Raw genomic sequence first — 9,311 nt, forward strand, 5'->3', positions numbered from 1 at the left:
AAAAAAAAAAAAAAAAAAAAAAGGACAAGTAAAAACATGCTGTATACATATATGCACATAATAACAGCTAATGAAAAAGAGGCTATAAATTTGAAGGTGAGCAGGAGGGCTATATGGAGAGAGGAAAGGGAAAGGAGACATGAAGTAATTATATTATAAACTTAATTTTTAAAAAATCTTTTCAGTTAAAAATAAGAAATAAAAAAAAGGATTTACAGCTTAGATGCAGGTGATTGCTCTTCCTGCCAGCTGAACTGCCCCACTCCCTAGAGTCAGTGCCCAAAGACCGATGCCACTGCTCTTTCCCCTGTTGTGCCCCACTGGAGTAGTTTCCCACTGCTGTGCCCCAGCTCCAACTCAGGCAGACTTCCATTGCCTGGGAGCAGTCCGTTGCAATCAGAAGAACAGGTGTAGGGTGACAGTTTTAAGAATAAATAGGTGCAGACTGGACCAAAGGACACACCTGCCACCAGAACCACATATAGGCAGCCTGCCAGTGGACCTCGTCCACTCACTCAGTTCCTTCTATCTCCATTTCTTTCCTCATCACCATATCCCACTACCAACTCAAGTAGACTCACTGCTGCACAAAGGCCAAGCTCGCCTCCAGAAGTTCAAGCCCCCAACTTGGACAGGGACCACATACTGGATCAGAGGTCATACTGGCCACCAGAAATTTAGGCCACAAAGACCAGGAGATGAAAGAGAAAACAGAAACCAAGGAGCAAAACACCCATCTAACAAAACAAACTCAAAAGACGCCAGATAACCAAAACAATCCTAAGCAAAAAGGATAATGCTGGAGAGATCATCATTCCAGATCTCAAGAAATATTACCAAGGTATAACAAAAACAATGTTACTGACACAGAAAAACAGATGTGTAGCAAATTGAACAAAACTGAAGACCCAAAAATAAATACATATGACATCAGCCACTGAATTTTCAAAAAAGATAACAAAAACAGAAATGGGAGAAAAGAGAATTTTCAACAACTAGTATAGACAAAGCTTTATTTCCACATTCAGAAGAATGAAATTATTCTGCTATCTATCATCCAAAAACTAACTCCAAATGAATCAAAGACCTAAATGTGAATCTACAACTATTACAAGAAAACATAGGCCGTACCCTACATGATACAGGTCTAGAAGAGGATTCTTGAATTTGCTTAAGAATTAAGGCCAATGGTGGACAACTGGAACTTCCTGACACTTAGAAGCTTCTGCACAGATAGATAATCAATCAAGCAAGGAAAAAGCACACAGAATTGGAGAGAATCTCTGCAAGCTATATGTCTAATAGAGGACGATTAATAGCCAAATTTATTTTAAAAAATACTAAAAATCAGTCAAAAATCCAAGTTATCCATTGAAAAATTGGGTCTGCAATCTGAAAACAATTTTTAAAGAAGATGAAAAATGGCTAAGGAATATCTAAAAAAATGTTCATCATTCCTAGCATTTAAGGAAATATAAATCAAAACAACTTTGAGATTTCATCTTGCATCAGTCATAATGACAAAGATAAAAAATAATAGACAACAAGTGCTTAGGGGGTTGCAAACTGGTCCAGTTACTCTGTAACTAAACAAGGAGAACCTGCCGCTACTGTAGCAAAATTACTACAAATTTTATTACTTAAAATACAGAGTATTTATTGACACATAGCTCTGAAGAAAAAAAGTCCAAGATCAGTCTAAATGTATTTAAATCAAGGTAGTGACCAACTTGCTTCCTCTTAGAGGCGAAGATAAAATTTATTTCCATGTCATTTCTAATGTTTAGAGAATTCCTGCACAGCCTGACTCATGCCTTATCCTCTATGTTCAGGTACAGCCAGGTAGCATCTCTTGATCCCTTCCTCTGACTGTAATTCCCATGTCTACCTTTTCCAAAGACCTTCGTGATTACAGTGGGCCCATCCAGATGCTCCAGGTGTGTATCCCAACCTGCTGTGTTCCTATGACATAAAAAGTAACATATTTGTATGGTGGTTTAAAGGGGACATTTTTTTGGTGGGCTCTTATTCAACACACACATAAACACATCCAGGTTCAAAGTAAGGTAAACAGAGTTCAGAAAACAAAACAAGCAAATGAACAAAAAACAAGGAAGCATAGGCCCAAAGCAGAAACCAAGAGAGGTAGGCATCTCTGATAATATCTTTTATGATAATGTGAGGACTGAAAGAGCTTACTATGTGAAGGTGAGTGAAAGACCAGTTATGGCTACGTAGGGCAGAACACTATAAAAGGGAGCAGAACTTAAATAATGAAATGAGTCAAAATTAATACATAGTTTCTACACAAAGTGTTTGATCAAGCAGTGCATCCAAGATTGGCACAATGACCCCAACCGCTGACATTCCTGGTGTTTTTCACTAACTGCTCTCAGTTCTCTCATAGGACACTTTAGAAGATTTTGCTATAAAATATATACCTTTAAAGTTAAAGCAGCTATTGAGAGGAAAACCCCTAAAACTAACTCTCTATACTATATGATACAGTAACCAGGAGGAGAAAACATTGTGATTGCTGAGCCTGAGATGCCTCAGGGGGTAAAGGGACTTGCTGCCAAGCCTAATAACCTCAAGATGCATATGCTAGGAATAGAGAACTGACTCTTACAAGCTGTGCTTTGACCTCCATGAAAGCATCTTTATATGCATGTTCCAAATAAATAAATAAATAAATAAAGGTAAGTAAGTAAGTAAGTAAAAGGACAGACAACTCCAAGGTGCTTTGCCTCAACAAGGTCCTTTCCAAAGTGACTGTCCTCTTGCTCCATGGTGCCCACCCAGAATGGCATGATTTTTTTGAGGTCCCACTTCCACAAGGACTGGGAGCAGAGAGTATAGACATGGTTCAACCAGATGGCAAACAATATCTGCAGACTCAAGGCCAGGCAAGCAAAAGTGTGCTGCATTGTGCCTGGTCCCACACACAACCCCATCAGATCCATAGTGAAGTGCCCGACTGTGAGAGACCATACCAGAGTCCAAGCAGGCAGGATCTTCAGCCTAAATGAACTCAGGTTGGACCACATCCCTCAGAAAGTGTCCTGGACCATTGACATCTCCAATGACCATTGGCATCTTGCATTGGCACCCAAGAACACAAACAAATCCACCGAATCACTCTAGGCCAACATACCACTCCTGAAGGAATACAACCCCAAGCTCATACTTTCTCATCTACTCCAAGAAAGGAGGCAGTTTTAATAAAGAAATCAAACTATCCTGTGGTGGCATTTCATTTGTATTTTAATAAATAAAGCTTGCCTTAAGATCAGAGAGTAAAACAGCCCTACTTGTCATCTTTACAGAGCAGGCAGTGGTGACACACACCTTTAATACCAGTAGCCACACTAGTTTGCCATAGAAATCAGGAGGTGCATGACCTTAATACCATTGGTGCGTAGCTTTAATCTAAGCCATAGATGGGAGGAAACAGCTCTCAGACTCCCGGAGAGATGATCGCCATTTTGGACTGAGGTCGAGGTAAGAGAAAGTGGCTGACCGCTTTGCTTTTCGGGACTTCAAGTTGACCCCAGTTTCTCACTCTGAGTTTTTCTTAACCATGCTTCACTGTCCTCCAGATGCCAGCACCTGTGATACCTACATGATGTCTACAGAAAGGAGAGAGCCAGAGTCATCACAGAGGAGAAGAACCTCAAGGCTTTTTGCCAGTTTTGGAATGGACTATGCCAATGCCCTGCTCTTTAATATCCAAGTAGAAAGGGACAAGGAAGCTGCAGAGCAAGATGCAGAGACGAGACAAAAAGGTGCATTGCAATACATTTTCAGGAAAGCAAATTAACTAAAAAAAGTTATTAAATCAAAAGGAACTGTGGTTGCTCCTAAAAGCTTTGAGTTCTCTGAATTCTCCAAGTCAGACCATTTGTAAGATCCAACCTGCAAACTACTGCTACAAAAGCATCATTAGTGTCTGAAAGAGAAGAGACAAACTCAAGACTGAGGTGTGTGGCATGGATAAAAAGGTCTCTCTCATCGCTTGTTCTAGGAGCACAGAAACAACTAGTCTGTCTTCAATCTTGATTCACCAAATTCATCTGCCTCGGTGCCAAGATAATCTTCTTGAAACACATATCTAACCATTGTAACCCCTAGTAACTCTCTAAGTCTATGAACTAAAATACAACCTCAATGTAACGAAAATAAACCCTGAATTTAAGGTTTTACATACCCTTATAGCCTGATCTCCTACATTGCTTTCTTCAATAAGCTAAGCATTTCTGTTTAAATGAATGTCTCATGCTTTAAAATATGTTTTTTTATTTTCATACAATTTTCTTTGATACTAGGGAAAAGAAGAAAGGAGAAAGGAAGGGAGCAAGGAAAAATGGAAGGGACAGAAAAGCCTACTTATTCATTAGTTAATTCTCATTCTAATTTTTTGGTTTTATGGGGGGTTTGTTCATCTATTTATTTTACATCCTGGCTTTAGTTTCCTCCCAATATCCCTGTTCCAGTTCCTCTCCCCTCCTCTTCTCCCACCTCTAGTCCTGTACAATAAAAGAACTTCCAGACCTATCACCATCCCTGATTTCAAGCTCTACTACAGAGCTATAGTAATAAAAACCACATTGTATTGCATAAACATAGACAGGTGGATCAATGGAATCAAATCAAAGACCCAAATGTAAATCCACACACCTATGGATACCTGATTTTATTAGTAAGTCAAAACCATACAGTGAAAAAAAGAAAGCATCTTCAACAAATGATGCTGATCTAACTGAATGTAAGAATATAGAAAATGCAAATAGATTCCTAATTATCACAATGCACAAACTCAAGTCCAAATGAATCAAAGCCTTCAACATAAAAGCAGATACACAGAACCTGAACATTGTTCAGGAGACAACTTCCTGAACAGAGCACCAATAGCACAGGCACGAAGAACAACAATTATTATTTAGAACCTCGTGAAATTGAAGTTTCTGAAAGATAATGGACACAGTCAACAGGACAAACCAGCAGCCTACAGAACAGGAAAAAAGATTCCTCTTAACACTGTTTTCATTGAGTCCCATAAATTTGGATATGTTGTGTGGTCATTTTCATTGAATCTTAGGACGTCTTTAATTTCTTTCTTTTTTTCTTCTTCTTTTACCATTGATATTCCAGGTGAGCATTATTCAAATTCCATGTGTTTATAGGCTTTCTGAAGTTGGTGCTGGTGTTGAATTCTAACTTTAAGCCTTGCTGATCCAATAAGATACATGGAGTTATTTCAATTTTTTGTATCTCTTGAGGTTTGCTTTGTTACCAAGTATATGGTCAATTTTTTGAGAAGCTTCCAGAATCTCACATTTCACAGAGAGCTGATTTCCAAAAATATATAAAGACCTCAAGAAACTAGATATCAATAAACCAAATAATCCAATTTTAAAATGAGGTACAGATTTAAACAAAGAATTCACAACATAAGAATCTGAAATGGCTGAGAAATACTTAAGGATATGTTCATCATCCTTAGCCACGGAAATGCAAATCAAAAGGACTCTGAGATACCATCTAACACCTGTTAGAAGGGCTAAGATCAAAGACATAAGCAACAGCTCATGCTAGAAAGGATATGGAGCAAGAAGAACACTTCTCTATAGCTGGTGGGAGTGCAAACTTGTACAGAGACTTTGGAAGTCAATGTGATGGTTTTTCAGAAAACTGGGAATCAACCTATCACAAGAACCAGTTATACCACTTTTGGACTTATGCACAAAGGGTACTCAATCATACCACAAGGACATATGCTCAACTATGTTCATAGCAGCTTTATTTGTAATAGTCAGAACCTGGAAACAGCCTATATGTCCCTTAACCAAAGAATGGATAAAGAAAATGTGGTAATTTACACAATAAAGTATTATTCACCTGTTAAAAACAAGGACACCAAGAAATTTGAAGGTAAATGGATGACACTAGAAAAAAAAATTCTGTGAAGTAACCCAGACCAAGACAGACAAACATGGTATGTACTTATTAGTTAATTTTAATGACAATCACTCAGCACAGACTTCCTGAAGCACGCTCAACAAGGAACTGTGTTCTTGTTATGTAATGTTCCCATTGATAACATCACATAGAAAAAAATGTTCTCAGTGTACAGGAAAGGTAAACCTAAGCCATGACAGTGTCACTTTCCAAAGAGTTCATATGAGGTCATTGCACAGCAGGGATCATTATAGATATTGTTTACAAGTATTGCCTGTCAATGAGAATCAATTTTGAACCTTTGTTAAAGAAAAATTCAGGTAGTCCTAACATCCACTGTGGAGTGGAATGTTTGAGATAGGGGCACTTACTTAAGCTTCTCAGCTGATTCTGATTGTAGAACAGGCTACTTCTGTTGTGGAATCAAAGCCATAAGAGAAGTTCTCAGCCGGAACTCAGCAGGCAGCCAGGGCTCCAACTATACAGGCTGGACCTTTCTGGGGTAGCAAAGAGTTGAAGCTGGCAATCCAAACTGGAAGTTCCCCTACCTGAACTACAACACATCACACCTGGACGGAGACTAGGGTTTGTTGAGGAATCAATGATTCCTGGGCCTGCCTTCCAGACATGCTGGAAATAAGATGCGTTTGAGATCTCACCAAATGAAGGTTCCCACATTCAACCACAAGGCATCATTGGGAAATTGTGTGGGGCCTCAACTCAGATCTACTGAATCAGGATTGGAATTTTAACCAGATCACCAAATAACCAAAAGTCCACAGTGAAATCAGAGGTGCACCAAAGCCTGGTTTTTGATTTCCTGGTCTGGGTGAAAGAAATCTAACTGCAAGCAACTGTGAGCAGTTTTGTGGTCACTAAATTCAATGTCACCACCCTAAATAAGCTAGCGATCTGTATGCCTTAGCTGCTTTCATCCATCACATCTCTGTGTTAAAGCTCTAAGAATCCCTGTGACCATATGCCCTGTGCAATGCGCTTCCCCACCAAAATGTTCTAAATATTATAAAGAAGTAAATACATCATACCCACTAAGAAAAAAAAATGTTTTCTTTGACTCTGTTTAAGTCACTTTCAGAAGTTACGGTGATGACAAGTTAGAAGACTTCTGGAGACACGGCTTTTAAAAGCAAGCTTTTCCCATGTTGCTCTTTTCAGCAGGACCTGAATCAAGGATCAAGCAATCCTTCAGACTGAGCCCCTTGACAAATCCACCCCCAGCAGCTAGGACCGTGAGAATGAGGCACTGTGTCTACCAACTTTTTCCTTAAGTAATGTTCAAATGTAAAGGAAACCACAATATTTTCATTTGGCATCTCATTCTTTTAAACCCTTTTTTTGCTTTTACTGCTTTGCAACTCAACTTTTTTTTTTCTAAATCTTGCATTTCAATTTCCAGATGCCAATTTTTACTAAGGATTCTAATACACAACTTTGAGAAATGAGTGAAAATTATAGACAGATAAATGATAAAGCCATGATGTTATACTAGTAAATATTAAATATAAGTCTTCAAAAATACACTAGTTTAATAAACAATGGGCTCTTAAAACAGTTCCATCAAAAATGCCTTGTTAGTTGCTAAACTTTTAGAATGATAATCTGTGAAGTGGTTCCCTAAAGTCTGTATACATTTCTGAAGTATTGCTAAGGTTTTGGTATAGTTCGTAAAAGTATAAAATTTATGACAGAACATTCAAAAAGTGAACTCTAGCTGACAAGTCTAAGGAATTTCAAAGTGGCACTGACAGTTCCAATCTACTTCCTTTCATGCCCAGATTCACTTAATATCTCATTTGATTCTCAAGCCTGCCTTCAGACGCAATTGAAACAAAACCGTCAGAAAGCTCCATCTCCATTTGGGCATGTAACCCTTTACAAACACAATCACAGCCAAACACCATTGTAACCTGATTTGCATTTGCACTAACTAAATTACAAAGCACACCGAGAGTGCCTACTCTGCATACCGCAGACTTGTTAGGGGGATGGATATATTGCGGTGCTTCTATGAACACTAATTAAAAAGGTTTTATCTTCCCCCTCCTGGTCCACTGAAATCATACCAATGTCGTTCCTGCTACAACTTTGCTCACAGACAGTTTTCAAACATGTGATCAGAGCCAGGCAACTAGTGAAGGTAACGTGATTCTGTCTCCTCGGTGGACAAGCTCGAGAGACGAAGTTTTCGCCTAAACTTTGAGCTGCCTTCCCTTTGTTATTTTGTGTTGTGCAACCTTGGCATTATCCAACTGTGGACTTTTATCTGCGAATATCTAAATCCTGTCTTGTGGAAAACTAATTACTGAACCACTGAGAGCTTCATAATGTCCTGCATTTAAGTCCTGAGCATCATACATAATGCATAGGCAGCAGTCCCTGCACTCTGATTACAGAACACTGTCATTAAGTGAGCAAATTAAAGATGTGAATAATTCACTGGCTGCGCTTATTGTCAGCACTGCATTGTGAAATTAGAATTTCTAATAAGTACTGCAATTTTTTTAACCCAATTAACACAGAGAACATCTTGAGACTGATTAGTACAATAAAAATTATTACCTTATTCTTTTGCTTCACAACAGCCAAATTAAATACTGTACTTAATTATGCAGCATTCATTCCTTCCCTACCAAAAAAAATCCTATCATTTTAATAAGAGTTCTAATATTTGTAGATGAGCTAAAAATATAACACATGCATCTGTAGCTCACTGTCTTTTTGCAAAGTTTTTTAGGAGTCTAAGCAGCACAATTGTCACCAGTGGTGGGTGGTGGTGGCATCAGTGTGTTCTTAAAACAAACATTTTCCCTAAAAACAAACAGCATATACATCATGGACAAAGTAAGCAACCTCTAGGAATTGAGTTGAATCTATTAAACCTCTGCTTTTTCTTAACTCTTTAGATGCAGATTAACACGGATTTGCCCCCACCACACTGTGGTTGACGATGAAATAGATACTTAAGAAATATAATTGACTTAGGAAAATGACCAAGTATCTGAAGCTGCGGGTCTTACCTTGGATGTTCATTTGGCAAACAGGGATCTGTCTGACTCCCATCAGGCAAGTAGGAAAGTCCAGCTTATGCTCGGCACGATGATCCTACGCTGAGAGTGTCTGCTGCCATATTAAATAAAGAAAATGATCATTTAAACCGAGGCTTTTGTCTCTCAATATTTCCTCCTGCTGTCCTTTTCGAATCAAAGCCCAGAAAAGCAGGCACATCTGGTGGCAGTCCCTGCCCCTGACCGCAGCAGCCTCTGGAGAACCCCCCCTTCCTTTTCAGCTCCTCTGCATCCCTTCCTTGGCAACTTCACCCCCCTAAAATGGGG

This window comes from Alexandromys fortis, unplaced genomic scaffold, assembly GCF_014885135.2.
Source record: "Alexandromys fortis isolate MF-2015 unplaced genomic scaffold, M_Fortis_MF-2015_v1.1 scaffold_2_1_26212458, whole genome shotgun sequence".
In the NCBI taxonomy this organism is placed as follows: domain Eukaryota; kingdom Metazoa; phylum Chordata; class Mammalia; order Rodentia; family Cricetidae; genus Alexandromys; species Alexandromys fortis.